Source organism: Leptopilina heterotoma, unplaced genomic scaffold, assembly GCF_015476425.1.
Source record: "Leptopilina heterotoma isolate Lh14 unplaced genomic scaffold, ASM1547642v1 Lhet_7, whole genome shotgun sequence".
NCBI classification, from domain to species: Eukaryota; Metazoa; Arthropoda; class Insecta; order Hymenoptera; family Figitidae; genus Leptopilina; species Leptopilina heterotoma.
In genome coordinates this window covers 377,951-395,339 of record NW_025111161.1, presented here as the reverse complement: position 1 = coordinate 395,339, position 17,389 = coordinate 377,951, and the positions used below count along the sequence as shown (strand labels likewise).

The window sequence follows — 17,389 nt, the reverse complement described above, 5'->3', positions numbered from 1 at the left end:
TGAGTAAGTTTTTAAAACATGATAAATCGAAATTTTGTCATTTTGAGAAATTTAAACAAATGACAATTTTCACATAACCATTAAAATTAACTTTAATGTAGAAAAATTGTAATAAATTATTCATTTTTGAATATTTTTTATATTTAAATCGCTCTGTTTGTAATTAAAGTCTATTGTAATAAAGGAATTTAAAGGTTTTGGTAATTTTTTCTAATAAAAAAATTAAAAGCTATCAATGTTATAGCCAAAAATATTTTTTAAATTGAAAATTTTTTAGAAATAAATTTTTTTTCTTGAATTAAAAAGTGATAAATCGATTTTTAAGGATTTTAATATTTTGAATATGTGTTTATCTCATTTTTTTAAAAAAATAATTTATTAACTTTTGAAAAATTGTTCAATTTATTGAAACTTTCGTTGATCAACGTTGTGGACTTTAATTTGGTGAACGTTTGAATAAACTAAATTTTTGAATAATGTAAATATTTTTAAAAATTACTGACATTTTATATAAAAAGTAAAAACAAAAATTTAGAGAAAAAATATAACAAAAAATAAAAGATTTTTTTTTAAATATATTTGACACACTATTATTACAATAAATTTTGAATTTGAAGAATAAATAAATAAACTTGGATAATTTAAATGTTCAAAATTTTAGAAAAATAAAATTTTTCTGCTCGAATTCACACTCGAAATACTCTTTGAATTTCTCTTCACGATCCGCTGAAAAAATCTCACGAATATCACTTTACTTAGTTTCTTATTCTCCTTCACCTGGGTTTTCTTATTCCACGCTCATGTGTTTTTCAACTAACCTTTACTTATAATGATGATGATCCGGGAACATTTCTTTGGTTCATTCAAATCCAGGCGGACATTTACCTATTTCCTAGGATCTTCTTAAAACATTTGAGTTGAATACTAAATTCTTCCACTGGAATATTCCAACAAGTTTTTTTTTCGAATATTTTTTTTCTGTCTACGACGTAAAGGAAAAAAAAGCTTATAGCTTCTGTGGGGAATTTTAAACTATTAACTTCGTCTCTCCTTGTTTTCATATCAAATCTCATTAAATACTGTTTTTTTTTTTTTTTTTTTTTTGCTGTAGAATTCTTTTTTGCCAATTAAAATTTTCTTCATCGGTAACGATTTTAAGAATATAAAGAAAAATATAACTCTGGAGGATTGTACTAAATACTAAACCGAAAGTTACTCGAATTATGTTAATTTTTTGTTTAAATTCGGAAAAAAGTGAAAAATCACGTTAAATACATTAAAAATTGAAAAGAATAAAATTTTAAAAACTAAAAAAAAAATAAAAAAAACGATAATCGATTAAAAGAATATCAACAAATAAAAAAAAACTATTACCAAATGAATGTGTAGACATTTCAAGAGTTCATTTTAACAATTGTTATTAATTAATAAGATTTAAAAAAAAGTTTTTACGAAAGATTTTTTTTTTGTCAAAAAATAAAAATATTGATTTAACCTTTTGAAATTAATTTGAACTTTATAAATTTATAAAAAAAACTTATAAAAATTATATCATTTAAATTGTTTTAACCCAATAAATACGTTTTTATAAATAAATTTAAATTGACAGCCGAGAAAAACTATACCTATTAAAAAATTAATTTTTCATTTTTTTTTTAAATTGATCTCAAACGAATTTTTGCTGGAAAAAACGTTATAATAATTTATCTGATTTTAAAAGTTTTTAATTTTATTTATTTTATCATCGTTCTAATAATTGTTTAATTTTATTCAATTACCAATTTTCCGCATGACATATTCAATGGTAAATTTTTATTATTTTCACGTACCTCTATTATTCATAACTTCAATGCACATATATAGAGCGCTTTCAAATGTTGGGAAACTGAAAAGAAAAATGTTGAGAGGAAAAAGTTCGCGTGTTTCAAACCTGAAAAATAAAAATTCGTCAATACCTAATGTCAATTTCACAACTTTATATGGTGAAACAGTAAATAAAGAAAAACGTGTTCGCATCACAATAGAAAAACCAAAAAAATAAATAAAGAAAAAAAAAAGAAAAAAAAGAAAAAAATTGCTTAGTCGACATTTTTTTAATCCCCTTTGTTTGCACACGAACCATATGTGTCGAGCTTATATATATAGAAAATTTTTCTAATTGATGTAATTGTTAATTGAATCCCTTTCAATATATATATATATATATATATATATATATATCGACTGAATGGAAAATTTTGGTTAAAGCATTCTTTTTAATTGCGAGAGTATAACGTCGGATAATAAACAAAAAGGCTTTTAGACTCAATCGCCTCGAAATAAACTGCAAGTGCTCAGATCGATGGACCACAATATTGCACTCACATAAAATAATGAGCCTTAAAAGTAGGTTAAAATTTAACCATTTTTTTGAGTTAGAAAAAAAGAGATTTCCTGTATTTTAATTTCTTTTGTATTATCCCACTTTTTTGAGTTCTCAGCATTTTTCTTGAAATTATTATTATTAACTATATTAATCTCCGTATTCTTTCATTCATTCTGTCCGCAAATTGAAATTAGTTTCTATGTATGCTTTTGATTTTTCCTCTTCAAAAAATATTATTTGACAAATCGAAAATATTTTTTCTTATAATAAAATAATATTGGAAGTTAGAAAATTAAAAAAAAATTATTAACAAATAAAAAATATACCTATTTTGTTTGTGAGCGAGTGAGTGAGAAGTCAGCTAGTTTATATCTATAATTAAGTATAATCTTTCTAGGATTAACTTATTTTAAGGGCTATTCCTATTATTATCATTTTTACATTTTGGTCTTGGATTTTTTTTTATTATTATCATCATTCTTAATGGGTGGTAAAAATGTGGTTAACAGTACATTAGACTATCTATTAGTTTTCGAATTACTATGCAGTTTTCATAAATTCTAGTAAACTATATACTTAAAAATATAGGAGGGTTCATAATTTCCGTCTAAACTTGTGCAATTTGGGGGAGAAAATGTCAGATACTATTTAAAGGCTCATGGGATTATAGATATTCAGTGGTCTTTGACTATTAAAGGCGATTTATTAGATAAGTACTTTTGGCTAAGACGGGGCGGCATATACGGAATGAGAAAGACGAAATGCTCGCAGTGGAGTAAAGTCGTTTTGGTCAGACAGACCGCAACAAAATTCGAAATTCCTGTTGTTGAAGTTACCGCTTAATGATACCAATTAAGAACTTTGCCACTATATTTATAGTCAGAGGGGTGGATACTTTTTGTTCAATTTCAGCTTTAGTTGAACCACAAAGTGTATATATATATAAAGATGTATAATTATTTAAGCTCATATCGTTTGTCTGCCCTGTAATCTAAAAAGAAATTGTCTTAAGATAGTCTTTATTAGTGCTGCATTTTAAAATTAATTTAAATGAGCGAATGATGCTTTCTAATATAGGAAATAATTCAAGAGATTACGGAAATAGGACAATTGGGCAAGATATTGAATTAATATTCAACAATGAAATCCCTCGCAATATTATAATGTATTAGATTAAAGAATTTTTTTTTCATTTTTTTTAATTCATTATAACATAAATTTTATATAAGAATATAATTATATAATAATAAAATAATAAAAATATGTTGATATCTAAGAATTAAAATAATCTGCAACAGTTTAATCCATCTACGATTAAATTAACACCAGAAAGGATTAAAATAATATATTCTGGTGTTATTTTTAACTATGAATGAAATTTTACTTTAAATAAAACACCAAAGTCAACGATTTGTAAAAATTCAACGAATTTAGCTTCTCCAGGGAGAATAGTATGTTAGTAAGTTAGTTACTAACTTACTAACTAACTTAGTAACATAGTCACTATGTTCAATTGTGTTCAAAACTTTTTAAAAATTCTCGTCAAAATTTCAATTCTCTTTATAAATAATAAAATTCTTCTCTGATATTCAATTATTTTACAAAATTTTAATCAAATTCTTGTCAAAGTGTCAATTATTTTCAAAAGTTTTCTAAAATTCAATAATTTTCAATATCTACTATTTCAATAAAATTTTCCAAAAGAATTCCATTATTAAAAAAAATTTGAATAAAATTCTACGCAAACATTCAATTATTTTTACAAATAATAAAAATTTTTACAGCAATTCAATTATTTACAAATTTTTTTTTTATAAATTTCTTCACAATAATTCAATTATTTTTATAAATAATAACATTTTTACAAGGGATTCAATTATTTTTATAAATAATAAAATTCTTTAAGGAATTCAATTATTTTCATAAATAATAAAACTCATTGTAGAATTTCAATTATTTTTAATCCAATTTTAATCAAATTCCTCGAAAAATGTACCTAATTATTCTTAAAAATTTTATTAAAATTCGTCCAAAGAATTTAATGATTACAAAAATTTGTTGATAACATTTTTTATGAGAATTTAATTTAAAGAAACATGAAATTAATAAATTATTTATTTTTGCATTTAAATAATTGAATTCTCGTAGAATTTACTAATAAAAATTGTTTTAAAAATGAATTCAATTTTAAGAAATAGGTATTTAATTATTTAATAAATTATTTGTTTTTGCATTTAAATAATTGAATTCTCGTAGAATTTTTCAATAAAAATTGATTTAAAAATTTCATTAGAAATTTTAAAGATTAGTTAGGTTTTTAAAAATTTTAATTGTATTTTGGAAAAATTATAAATTATTGCATAAATTCAATTATTTTCAAAAGTAGTCAAATTCTTTTCCAAAATTCAATTATTTTTAAAATTTTTAACAAAATTCTTGTCAAAATTTAATTTTTTTAAATTTTTTAATAAAATTTATGTCAAACTTTCAATTATTTTCAAAAATGTTTCTCAATTTCATATGAATTTCATTATTCACAAAATTCTTTATGAGAATTCAATTTTAAGAAATAGATATTTAATTATTTAATAAATTATTTATTTTTGCATTTAAATAATTGAATTCTCGTAGAATTTTTCAATAAAAATGGATTTAAAAATTGCATTAGAAATTTTAAATATTACGTAGGTTTTTAAAAATTTTAATTGAATTTTGGAAAAATTATAAATAATTGCATAAATTCAATTATTTTCAAAAGTAATCAAATTCTTTTTCAAAATTCAATTATTTTTTAAATTTTTAACAAAAGTCTTGTCAAAATTCAATTTTTAAAAAAATTTTATTAACATTTATGTCAAACTTTTAATTATTTTCAAAAATGTTCCTCAATTTTATATGAATTCTATTATTTACAAAATTCTTTATGAGAATTCAATTTTAAGAAATAGGTAATTAATTATTCAATAAATTATTTATTTTTGTATTTAAATAATTGAATTCTCGTAGAATTTACTAATAAAAATGGTTTTAAAAATGAATTTCAGTTAAAATTTTAAATTATAATTAAATATTAAAAGCATTATAACGTGGATTTTTAGAAGTAATTAAATTTTGAAACAGTTTTAAATTAAAATCATTGAAATTCTTAATTTTTCATATTTTTGACAAAAAATCTGTAGAATTTATTCTTTTTAAAAGTTTAATAGGATTTTTATTGAAATTATTTCAAATTTTTATTTTTCAATATATATTTAATTGCAAAACTTCCGAATAATTGAAATTTTGTAAAATTGAATTCTAAACGAATGAATTTTGAAAATTCTCATAAAACTCATCGCAGCGTTTCAATTATTTTTCGTACAATTATAATTGAATTTCTTGAAAAAAGAAATTATGTTCATGCAAGTTTTAACAAAAATTCGACAAAAGAATTCAATTATTTAAAAATTTGTTACTAAAATTCTTTATGAGAATTGAATTTTTAGAGATATTCAATTATTCAATAAATTATTTACTTTTGCATTTAAATAATTAAATTCTTGCAGAATTTTCTAATAAAAATTGACATTCATTTTATAAAAATAAATTTCAGTTAAAGTTTTAGATTATAATTGAATATTAAAAGCAATATAACGTGAATTTTTAGAAATAATTGAGTTTTGAAATTAATTTTTTTGAAAAGGTTTAATTGAATTTTCTTTTATATTATTTGAAGTTTTTATTTTCTAAAATGCATTTAATTAAAGAATTTAGGAATAATTGAAATTTCGTGAAATTGAATATTGTAAGCAAATAGATTTGAAAATTGCCAAAGAACTTTTTCGAAAATTATTAAGAATAATTGATATAAAGTAAAATTGTAGTTAAAAATTTTTGAAAATAATAATTGAATTGAAATAATGAAAATAATTTTGAAGAAGTATAATATTCTTATAATATAAAATAATGATTTTATTACTTGAACATCTGTAATTATTATAAAATATGAAGAAACCGATTACTCCGAGTCGAAGACTCGGAGTTATCGATATCTTCATGTTTTATAGTTATAAAAAAATTTAATGAACTAAAATTTCATTCATTGTAAAAAATAACACCAAAATTGATTATTTTTTTTTTTGTTAATTTCATCTGCAACTCTTTTTAATACCTCACGATTTACTGTGTCTATAAAATCAATTCAAATATAATAAATTTCATCACAATGCGCAGGAATTCTTATCTTATAAATCCATGATATCAAAAATTTTCAAAAGTCCACATTTAATTATGCAAGTATCCTACGATTATTTCTTTCAATGTAAAATTATATGTCAAGGCTACCACAGATTTCAAAGTTTTGCAGATAAGAGAGAGAGAGAGAGAGACTAAATTTTTTCGATGAATCGTAAAAAAAATTTTTTGCACTAGATTTACATAATTAAACAGACCGCACGTTAATTGAATGGAATATAAATCGGTCTAATTAATAAGTTTTATCCTCGATAGGAATAGTGTTGAATCAGCCCTTTAATTTAATCAAAGAAGGAAATTATGAGTTAGTGGGATTATAATCTACATATTTAACAAGGTTTAGTTTAAATTGTTCTATGCGCGACTGCAATCAGAACTCGATAGTATCAGAAAATATGTGCACTAACACGTAATCGTAAACGGAAACGATCCGTGATACACAATTTCATTCAACAATAGGGTATTCTAATCGTAGTTTATGGGGGTTCCCCAACTAATTTCAAAATTTAAACAAACCCGCATTGAACTCTCCAAATGTAATTAAGGTCACACGTCAAAACACTCGTTGGCTATAAATTTGCATTTTTTTCATTAAATTTTAATTAAACAAATCGTACTTTATTAAAACATTCAGTAAATACGTTTTTTTTTCACTTTGAATTTAAAGCTGTTGTAATTAGTAAATTTCGGATTTTATTAATAAATAAACTATTTTGGATACGAAATTTTTTCTCTGTATTTTAGTATGTACCTTAATTACTTACATTATTCTGTATATTTAGTTTTATTTTTTATTAAAACAAAAATGGTTATTGTGGACTTGATATTTCTTTTACAGATAAATATAAATTATTGAAGACAGATCGAGAAATGCCAGAATCAGAAAGAGTAATTCTTATTACTTCGGAGTAGAAATGTCGATAATTGATTTTTAATAAATGCAATTGCATTTTCTAAAGGGAGCAAAACAATTTTTCATTTGTCATAGGTCATAGCACTTTGATGTTCTTTCCGGTCTGTACAAACAATTTCAAATTGTTTAAAGTTAAACCTTTTCAAGAGTATAATAACTGGTGCATTTGTTGGTCCAAACAATAAATCAAATGCAGATTTCACAATGAGTTCATGAATGTGATGTTTACATGCAAGAGGAAAAAGTTTTTTTTCTCTCTCATTTTTTGTTACAACTTTTTTGTACATGCGCCAGCTAACAGAATATAGTGTTGCTTCAAGTTGTATCAAAACAAATGGATATTACAAGTTTTCTAAGATTTCAATCTTTTATTGCTTCATAAACTGGCTTGTGCTACACCTGTTCCAGCAGAGAAGCCTGAAACTCCTAAAAGTTTTTCAAGACTTTCGTCTATAAGACCAATAGTGCCAGTAGATTCAGATCATATCGAATTTTTTCCGTTCCAATGAATTGTTAAATATCAGAATTTTCAAATTTCGTTACTTTACTATTTTGTGGTTAATTAATTACTTCTTATTTAATAATATACGGGAGAGGTTTGCAGGTTTTGCTCCACAACTTTTTGTGCTTATAAATCCTCGTATAAGGTGTATAATTTTTTATTTCTTGCTGTTCATTGTAGACTCCACAACTTTTTGTGCTTATAAATCCTCGTATAAGGTGTATAATTTTTTATTTCTTGCTGTTCATTGTAGACTGTTTCTTGACAATCTCCCTTTATTAGAGAAAATCATATTTCGATTTCGAAAATTCAATAGCAAATTTTTGTTGAAAATCCTGTGTCCTAATCTATTATTTTTTAATTCAAAAATATATAAATCAAACACATTTTACATAAAAGTAATTTTAATTTTTACCCGTAATAAATTAATCTTTTTCTCAACAAAAACATGTTTTCATTTTTAAAAAAATATCTCTGTGAGCGCTACTTGTAATTAAAAAAAACTTTCTCTGAATCTCCCTAATGTGTATAATAATAAAATTTCCCGCAAAAAAAATAGCACACATGAAACACTTGATAGTGTAAATTACTAAACAAAAAGAGTCCTACAAAAATGAAGTGGAACAAGCGTTGGTCGGATGAAAACATAACAGATAAAAGAAAGGATCAAAATTTTGATCTCCGGGGAATTAAAATAAATCCGTTTACCTCGCTTTTCTTGATGTGTGTAGAGTTAAATCCAAAGCTGCAAACTGGAAAATAATTTCGAATAACAACATGCTTTTTAAATAATAAAGTGATTCGGGTAGAAATTTCTAACTTATTAACTTTTCACTTTTTTTCCATTACAAATTCAAACAATTTTTAAATTTAAAAGTTCCTTTTAAATCAATGCAGAACATCACTCAAAGTCAGAAATTTTTTATTTTTATCGCATAAAGAATCTTTATATTCAACTCGAAAAACTTATGTTTTAAATATTCTATTGAGTCCAGTTAACATAGGTTTTTTTCACTACTTCCAAAGGGATGGAATATCTTTGTCCATACATTTACATTTCAGAGGAAAGTTTACCTTTGCTCGTCTCTCCAAAGACCTGCTCCGAAAAAAATTCGATTTCTTTATTCTGATATAATTACAAAACGATTGGAAATCACTAGTTTTACATAACATTATTTATGATTAACATGCAAAGAAACTTTTCTCCTCTCCCTCATATTATTACGCTTAAAAGAATCAAAAGGTCGTTCACTAACGAGAAAAAGGGAACGAAATCTGTTTTATCTTATATTCTTCATTCAACTTCTATCTTTCTTTTTTTCATTATACGTAATTAGAGGACTACTTTAGAGATTCAAAGCTTCAATTTAACAGCGTTTTCTTTATTCTTTTCTTTTTAAGAGAAATAATATAAATTTTAATTAAATATTTATCCTTATATTTAAAAATTTATTGCAACTAGTTTTTTTCCTAAAGCATTTAAATTATAATTGAATAAAAATACATGAAAGTAAAAAAAAATATTTTTCATACGAAAAACTTTGAACTAGTTTACATTATACTGAAAGTTGTGAGTGATTTTCATTAAAATTCGGGTTAACTTAAATTTGATGTCAAGTTTCAAATAATAATTGGATTATCGTATCTCTAACTTTAGACGGATGGTTATTATTAATTCACATTGAGATACACAAATTTTGTATTATCTATAACACTAAATGAGTCAAAAGCAACAATTATATTTACTTTGAACTCGCATCTCAGAGAGGAATGCTTTATTTATATTCAAAATTGTTTCTACAAAGATTTCTGAATAATTATTTCTCAAAACTAATGAAGAACAGTATTTAAATTGAAACTCATGGTTTTTGAACGCCCCCCCCCCCTAAATAAATAAATTATAAAATAAAATAAATGTAATAAATAAAAAATGAAATATTTAAATTTTCATTCACTTCTTCTTTATGTTTCTAATTAATTTTAAGTCATATTTTTTAAAAATAAAAAGTATAAAATACAAAAAATGATGATATAATTACGATCTGAAATTAGTTAGTTAAAAATAAATATCTAAGTGAATTTACATATATAAAAATTGAATGTTTTTTTTTTAGAATTTTCAAACCAAAAAAAATTTTTTTCCAAAAATAATAAAAATCATTTCTTTTATTCGGCAATTTTTTGGTAAATACTAAAATATATTTTTTACAAAATCACGAATGTATTTTAAAACCTATGAATTTTTAAGAAAAATAAAAATACGAAAAGGGTTAGAATATATTTTGACTGATTTTATTTTCTGATCATTGATTTTCTCTCCAAATATGACTATAAAAATAATTTTATGGAAGATTTGAATCATTTTCTTGATATCGTTCAAAATGTAATCAAAGTCTTCCTATACTTTGGTACTTTTATTGAAATCTTATTAAACTTGCTATGAATTAAAAATTATTAGTGGTAAAATATTAATTGTAATAAGTGAAGTTATTTAATTTAATATTAAATCATCATTTTATTTCAATTTATTATTTCTACACTGGCTAATAAATTCTTTGAAATAAAACTTTTTTATATAAAAATTCAAATTTGATCTCCTCTTACATTTCTTTTATCTTTCATGACCAATTTTTATAATCCTACTTTTATGAGAATTTAAACAGTGAATTGAATATGAATTTTGATAAATTTCATAATCTTTTTAAAAAGTAAGAAAAAATAAATTTTTCATACATAATATTTGTGATTATTTTTTATAGCAAAATGATTTTAGTTTCTAAAGGGTGAAGCTTTAAATCAAGAACAATTTTTAACGTATTTTTTGCACTTAATTCAAATCTGACGTAAGATTTTCTCTGACACGTCAAATTTCAAAATGGCTGATCCAATATGGCGGAAAAAATTAAAAATCAATAGTATTTGCTTGAAATATGTCATTCGGAGGTTTTTGGAGACGCTAATAACGAAAATAAAGTCAAAATTTAAAAATTCAAAATGGCGGATCCAATATGGAGGAAAAAAAGAAAAATACAGTAAAACGTAAAATTCAACGAATTTAGCTTCTCAAGGGAGAATAGTAAGTTAGTAAGTTAGTTACTAACTAACTTAGTAACATAGTTACTAAATTCAATTGTGTTCAAAAATTTAAAAAAAATCTCGTCAAAATTTCAATTCTCTTTATAAATAATAAAATTCTTCTCTGATATTCAATCATTTTACAAAATTTTAATCAAATTCTTGTCAAAATTTCAATTATTTTCAAAAGTTTTATAAAATTCAATGATTTTCAATATCTACTATTTCAATAAAATTTTCCACAAGAATTCCATTATTAAAAAAAATTTGAATAAAATTCATCTCAAACATTCAATTATTTTCATAAATAATAAAATTTTTTACAGGAATTCAATTATTACAAATTTTTTTATAAATTTCTTCGCAATAATTCAATTATTTTTATAAATAATAACATTTTTACAGGGATTCAATTATTTTTATAAATAATAAAATTCTTTTGGAAATTCCATTATTTTTATAAATAATCAAATTCATTGCAGAGTTTCAATTATTTTTAATGCAATTTTAATCGAACTTCTGGAAAAATGTAATTATTCTTAAAAATTTTATTAAAATTCGTCTAAAAAATTTAATGATTTAAAAAATTTGTTGATTAATTTTTTTATGAGAATTTAATTTGAAAAAACATGAAATTAATAAATTATTTATTTTTATATTTAAATAATTGAATTCTTGTAGAATTTACTAATGAAAATGATTTTAAAAATGAATTTCTGTTAAAATTTCAGATTATAATTAAACATTAAAAGCATTATAACGTGAATTTTTAGAAATAATTCAATTTTGAAAAAGTTTCAAACTAAAATCATTGAAATTCTTAATTATTCATATTTTTGACAAACAATTCTGTAGAATTAATTCTTTTTAAAAGTTTAATAAGATTTTTATTGAAATTATTTCAAGTTTTTATTTTTCAATATAATATTTAATTGCAGAATTTCCGAATAATTGGAATTTTGTAAAATTGAATTGTAAGCAAATGCATTTGAAAATTCTCAAGGAACTTTTGCAAAAATTATTAAAAATAATTGATATTTCAATTCTATCGAAAAGAATTTAATAATATAAAAAAGATTTTTATGAAATTCTAAGTAAACATTAAATTATTTTCATAAATAATAAATTTTTTCACAAACATTCAATTATTTTCATAAAACTCATTATAGAATTTCAATTATTTTTAATACAATTTCAATTGAATTCCTTAAGAAATGTAATTATTCTTGAAAATTATATTAAAATTCGTCGAAGAAATTCAATTATTTAAAAATTTGTTGATAAAATTCTCTATGAAAATTCAATTTTGAGATAAATTATTTATTTTTGTATTTAAAGAATTCAATTAGCGTAAAATTTTCTAACAAAAATGGATTTAAAAATGAATTTCATTAAATGAATTTCATTTTAGATAATAACTGAACATTAAAAGCATTATAGCATGATTTTTTATAAATAATTGAATTTTGAAAAGGTTTCAAATTAAAATCTTTATGAAAATTTTAATTTTTCACCCTTTTAACTAACAATTCTATAGAATTAATTTTTATTAAGAAGTTTAATTAAATTTTTTTTTAAATTATAAGTTTTTATTTTCTAATATATAATTGAAGAATTTCCGAATAATTGAAATTTTGTAAAATAGATTTGTAAACAAATGAATTTGAAAATTCTCATAAAACTCATCGCAGCGTTTCAATTATTTTTCATACAATTATAATTTAATTCCTTGAAAAAAGTAATTATGTTCATGCAAGTTTTAATAAAATTCGACAAAAGAATTCAATTATTTAAAAATTTGTTACTAAAATTCTTTATGAGAATTGAATTTTGAGAAACATTCAATTATTCAATAAATTATTTACTTTTGCATTTAAATAATTAAATTCTTGTAAGATTTTCTAATAAAAATTGATTTTCATTTCATAAAAATGAATTTTAGTTAAAATTTTAGATTATAATTGAATATTAAAAGCATTATAGCGTGAATTTTTAGAAATAATTGAATTTTGAAATTAATTTTTTTGAGAAAGTTTAATTGTATTTTTTAATATATTATTTGAAGTTTTTATTTTCTAATATGCATTTTATTAAAGAATTTATGAATAATTTAGGAATAATTAATTTCGTGAAATTGAATATTGTAAACAAATGGATTTGAAAATTGCCAAAGAACTTTTTCGAAAATTATTAAAAATAATAGATATAAAGTAAATTTGTAGTTAAAAATTTTTGAAAATAATAATTGAATTGAAATAATGAAAATAATTTCGAAGAAGTATAATATTCTTATAATATAAAATAATGATTTTATTACTTGGTCATCTTTAATTATTATAAAATATGAAGATACCGATTACTCCGAGTCTTTTACTCGGAGTTATCGATATCTTCATGTTTTATAGTTATAAAAAAATTTAATGAACTAAAATTTCATTCATTGTAAAAAATAACACCAAAATTGATTATTTTAATCTTTCTTGGTGTTTTGAATTTTATAAAAGTTTACGCAGAGGTCTAATTGCTTCAGCATTTAGAGATGAATCGTAATATTATATATGAAGTATAGAGTTGTTCCCTCATTGCGAAGACATTATCGGAAGAGCGTTAATCTGAGAATTATATGGATGCATTTGAAGCTATTTACTGCACGTGACGTTTTATTCGGCATCTATATATATACGTATATATATATATAAGATACGTACCTATATATCGATTTACAACTTGCAATTATATTCAGGGTACATTTATCAGCAGATCCCAAACTTGATCTTATGTTGTGCCAATGAATAAACGGACAAACACTCAAGTCCGTTACAAGTAATCCCACTCCTGTTATTACGTGTCGTTAATTTTAACGGTTTCTCGAGTTGTCTCCGTTATTAGACCATCAAAACTCTCAAATTACCAAAAGCTACCGAATCGCTCAAATTTTCTAGTCAACTCCTTGTTTAACACGTTTTTAAATTTTAATCTTTATACTTCTAAACATTATTGTTCTAAAGTGTCCAAGTGTTGAATTCGGAAATGAAAATTTTTTTTTTTTTGAAAACCATACGAGTATATATTATATATATATATATATATATATATTGTAACATTTTAACAAAAAAGAAAAATGAAATAAATACCAAATATAATTATTATTATGAATATTAATTATATTTAGAATATTATGTTTAGTGCATATTTTCTCTCTTTGATAATGTAATATAAAAATTTTATTAAAATTTTTTTTTCTCTGTTTGAAGTTTTCCTTTGAATTTTTCTTCTTTGAAATAAAATTCTTACTGTCTGTTTTTTTTTCATTCAGTTTAAATTACATACAATAGTAATAATATTAATAACAGTAATAATGTAACTAAAAATAATTATTTTTATATTTTTATTCTTTGCTTTTGATTCTTCATTATGCGATAAAAATAGCCTTTTATGAGAAGATTCATATTGTCTGTGAAAAAAAGTGAATAAATTATTTTTATAGAAAAAAACCTTTTTTTTTAAATCTCGTCTTGGATCATTTCAATTTTTTTAAAGAGTGTAAATAAAATTAATTTTTTTTTAAATTTAATTATTTCAATATATTTTTACATTGCGATTTTTTCTATTTTTTATTTTAAAGTAACTACTTTTTGTATTTTTGAGTAAATTCAGAAATTTTTGTACGTTTTAAAAAATCAACGTAAAATAAAATAAAAAAAAAATATTCTGAACAAAAAATTTCAATTAAAAAAACATGTTTTATGTTACTCTGAATATTTGCTATTCAATCAAATATTTATCCAAGTTAAAAGTATTTAAAAGTTAAATAAACATTTTTTTTTAATTCATGGCAAGAATAATATTAGATTTAAATAGATAAACTTCTTCAGTATCAGTTTAATTATTTTTTTTTCTCCATAAAAATTTCTTATTATTCATTACGTTAACTTTTAATTAAAATTTCAAGTCAATAGTGAAGCGTGAATGATAAAAGATTTAAGCTTTACGAAGGATAAGAGTTGGAAAATACTCTCTTTCCTGCATATCAACACGTCTACCAATATCAGATCCAATATCTCGAAATTGAAAAGTTGGTATTCAATTTTTGTGTGTGTTATTTTATTGTGTTTTCACTTCTAAAATTGCAAGGACTATCAAATGAAGAATCTCGGTCGATTATTATTCGTGACTTTAAAGTCAGTGAATAAATCAAAAATATAAATAAATAAATAAATAAAACTCAAATATAATGGGAATATTTTTTCAAATATAGAATATAAAAGGAAATTCTACGAAATATATATTATTCTCATTTTTAAAACATGAAAAAATTAAAAACAAGAGCGTCCTACTTCATACTAGAACATTCATTTCATAAAACATTTTGCTTTCACATAGAAAATAATTATTCAAAAAGAAGAGAAAAAGAATTTTTTTTTCCTCTGTTATTTTTCATTCTTTACATTTAACTTTATTTTCTTTGCTTTTCAGCATTATATTCATTATTATACCGGGTTCGTTTTTATACAAAAATTACAATTTCTTTTAGTAAAAAACTTTTTTTTAAATTAAACAAGAAGGTTGAATTTAAATTTTCTGTAGAAATTAACAAAAATTATACATTTTATAAATTTTATAAACTTTATAAATTTTATAAATTTTATAAAGTTTATAAGTTTTATAAATTAAGTAAAGCTTTTGTCTTTAAATAGGTCAATTGATTCGTTTTAATAATATAAGAACAGAGTTCTTTCGATTTTCGTGTAAAGAAAAAATTTTTAAAATAAAAAAAGTTAAGAAGCCCCAGTAGGAGAAATTAATGTGGAAAATTTTACTGATAAAAGTTTTTAAAATAAAATTTAGTTTCAAAATATCAGGCCTCGAATCGACTTTAACGAACAAAAAAAGTCGAAAAAGTAAAAAAAAAGTCATAATATCATTGTTTTTGATTTCCATGGAAGAAAAACTATTTTCAATCACTGTCCTGCATAAAAATTGAGATTAAAAATATTCGTAAAATAATTCCAAAATTAATTTATATTCTAAAGAAATTTTAACATATATATGTAAATAACTTAGTGGAATATAAAATAGCTAACTTTTGAAACATTATTATAGTTATTAAGAAACTCTTGTGAACATGTAAAATGTGTATTCCGGGAGAATCGCCCATATATAGTTGAAAAGAATTTTAGATTTTTCGATATAGAAAGTACAAAGTATATGTTTTATATGAAGGAGATAACAGGAATATTTTCTAGGTACTGAGGAGTACAAGTAAAAACTTTTCCCCAGGAAAATGTGCTAGGTCTCTTAATGTTAAAAATCAACTTGTTTCATAGTCAAGAACCTTAGTTGAACCGTAGTTTTATTGCCAAACTTTTATGAAAATACTTTTCCATCACACACATAGACGAAAAGTTATAACCTCTATTCTGAAGTGTACCAAAGAGAGTTATGTGAATTTAGTAGAAGAAAGGTCAAATAAAAAATGCAATGCTTTTAAATGTAATAATCATTTAACTAAAAGTGGCAATAATTTAAAGTTTAAATTCTTTTTTGTTTACTTTTACTATTTTTCGAACATCGTACTGTTTCTTGTTTTTACATTTTTCCAAATAAAATTTACAGTTCTTCTGTTTTTTTGTACTGTTGTAAAAACATTTCTTTTTTCATACGTTTGTAGAAACATTTTCTTTATCTCTTATTCTGTAAATGAATTTACGTACACAATGTGGAATCATTCTTTTTTTTTTATTTTCATTATAATTCGAGTAATATTTTATGGGAACGAAAAAGAGAGAAGGCAGTAAAATAATTACATTCTAATTGAATAAAAAACATTGTGTCAAAGAGATAAAGTACTTTTCACAAGGAAAAATTGCTCTCAATTAACGTGCAGGACAAATGTGATGAAAAAAATTTTCTGCAAATTAAATACTCTTTACTGAATTGCACATTCTCACTTCTTTGTGTCATATCAATCAAGACGAATAATTATAAAGGTGAATGAAAAAATAGAGGACAAATATTTTATTAAATAATAAATGATTATATTTTCGCAATTCAAATTTTAGTGCTCGTTAGAAATTTTCAATAAAAATTGTTTCTTTTTTTACAATATATCAAGTTATACAATTCTTTAGAATTTTTGGTATAGGTCAAGCGAACAAATTTTCGTTATTGAAATCAAATTATAAAAAATATTTTACTTACCATTGAGAGCTATTCAATTTCGAATGGAAAATGTTACATTACGTCTATAAAAATAAGAAATATTGATTTTGATATTACTGTAACCCAGTTTTGTATTTCG

At 22.1% G+C, this 17,389-nt stretch overlaps 1 protein-coding gene across 7 annotated transcripts in view; it reads left to right on the top strand.

Annotated features, from left to right (window-relative positions):
- LOC122510525 (synaptotagmin-7) overlaps positions 1–17,389 on the top strand; it is a 405,459-nt gene that overhangs the window by 245,412 nt on the left and 142,658 nt on the right. The gene's annotated exons all lie outside the window — the stretch shown is intronic.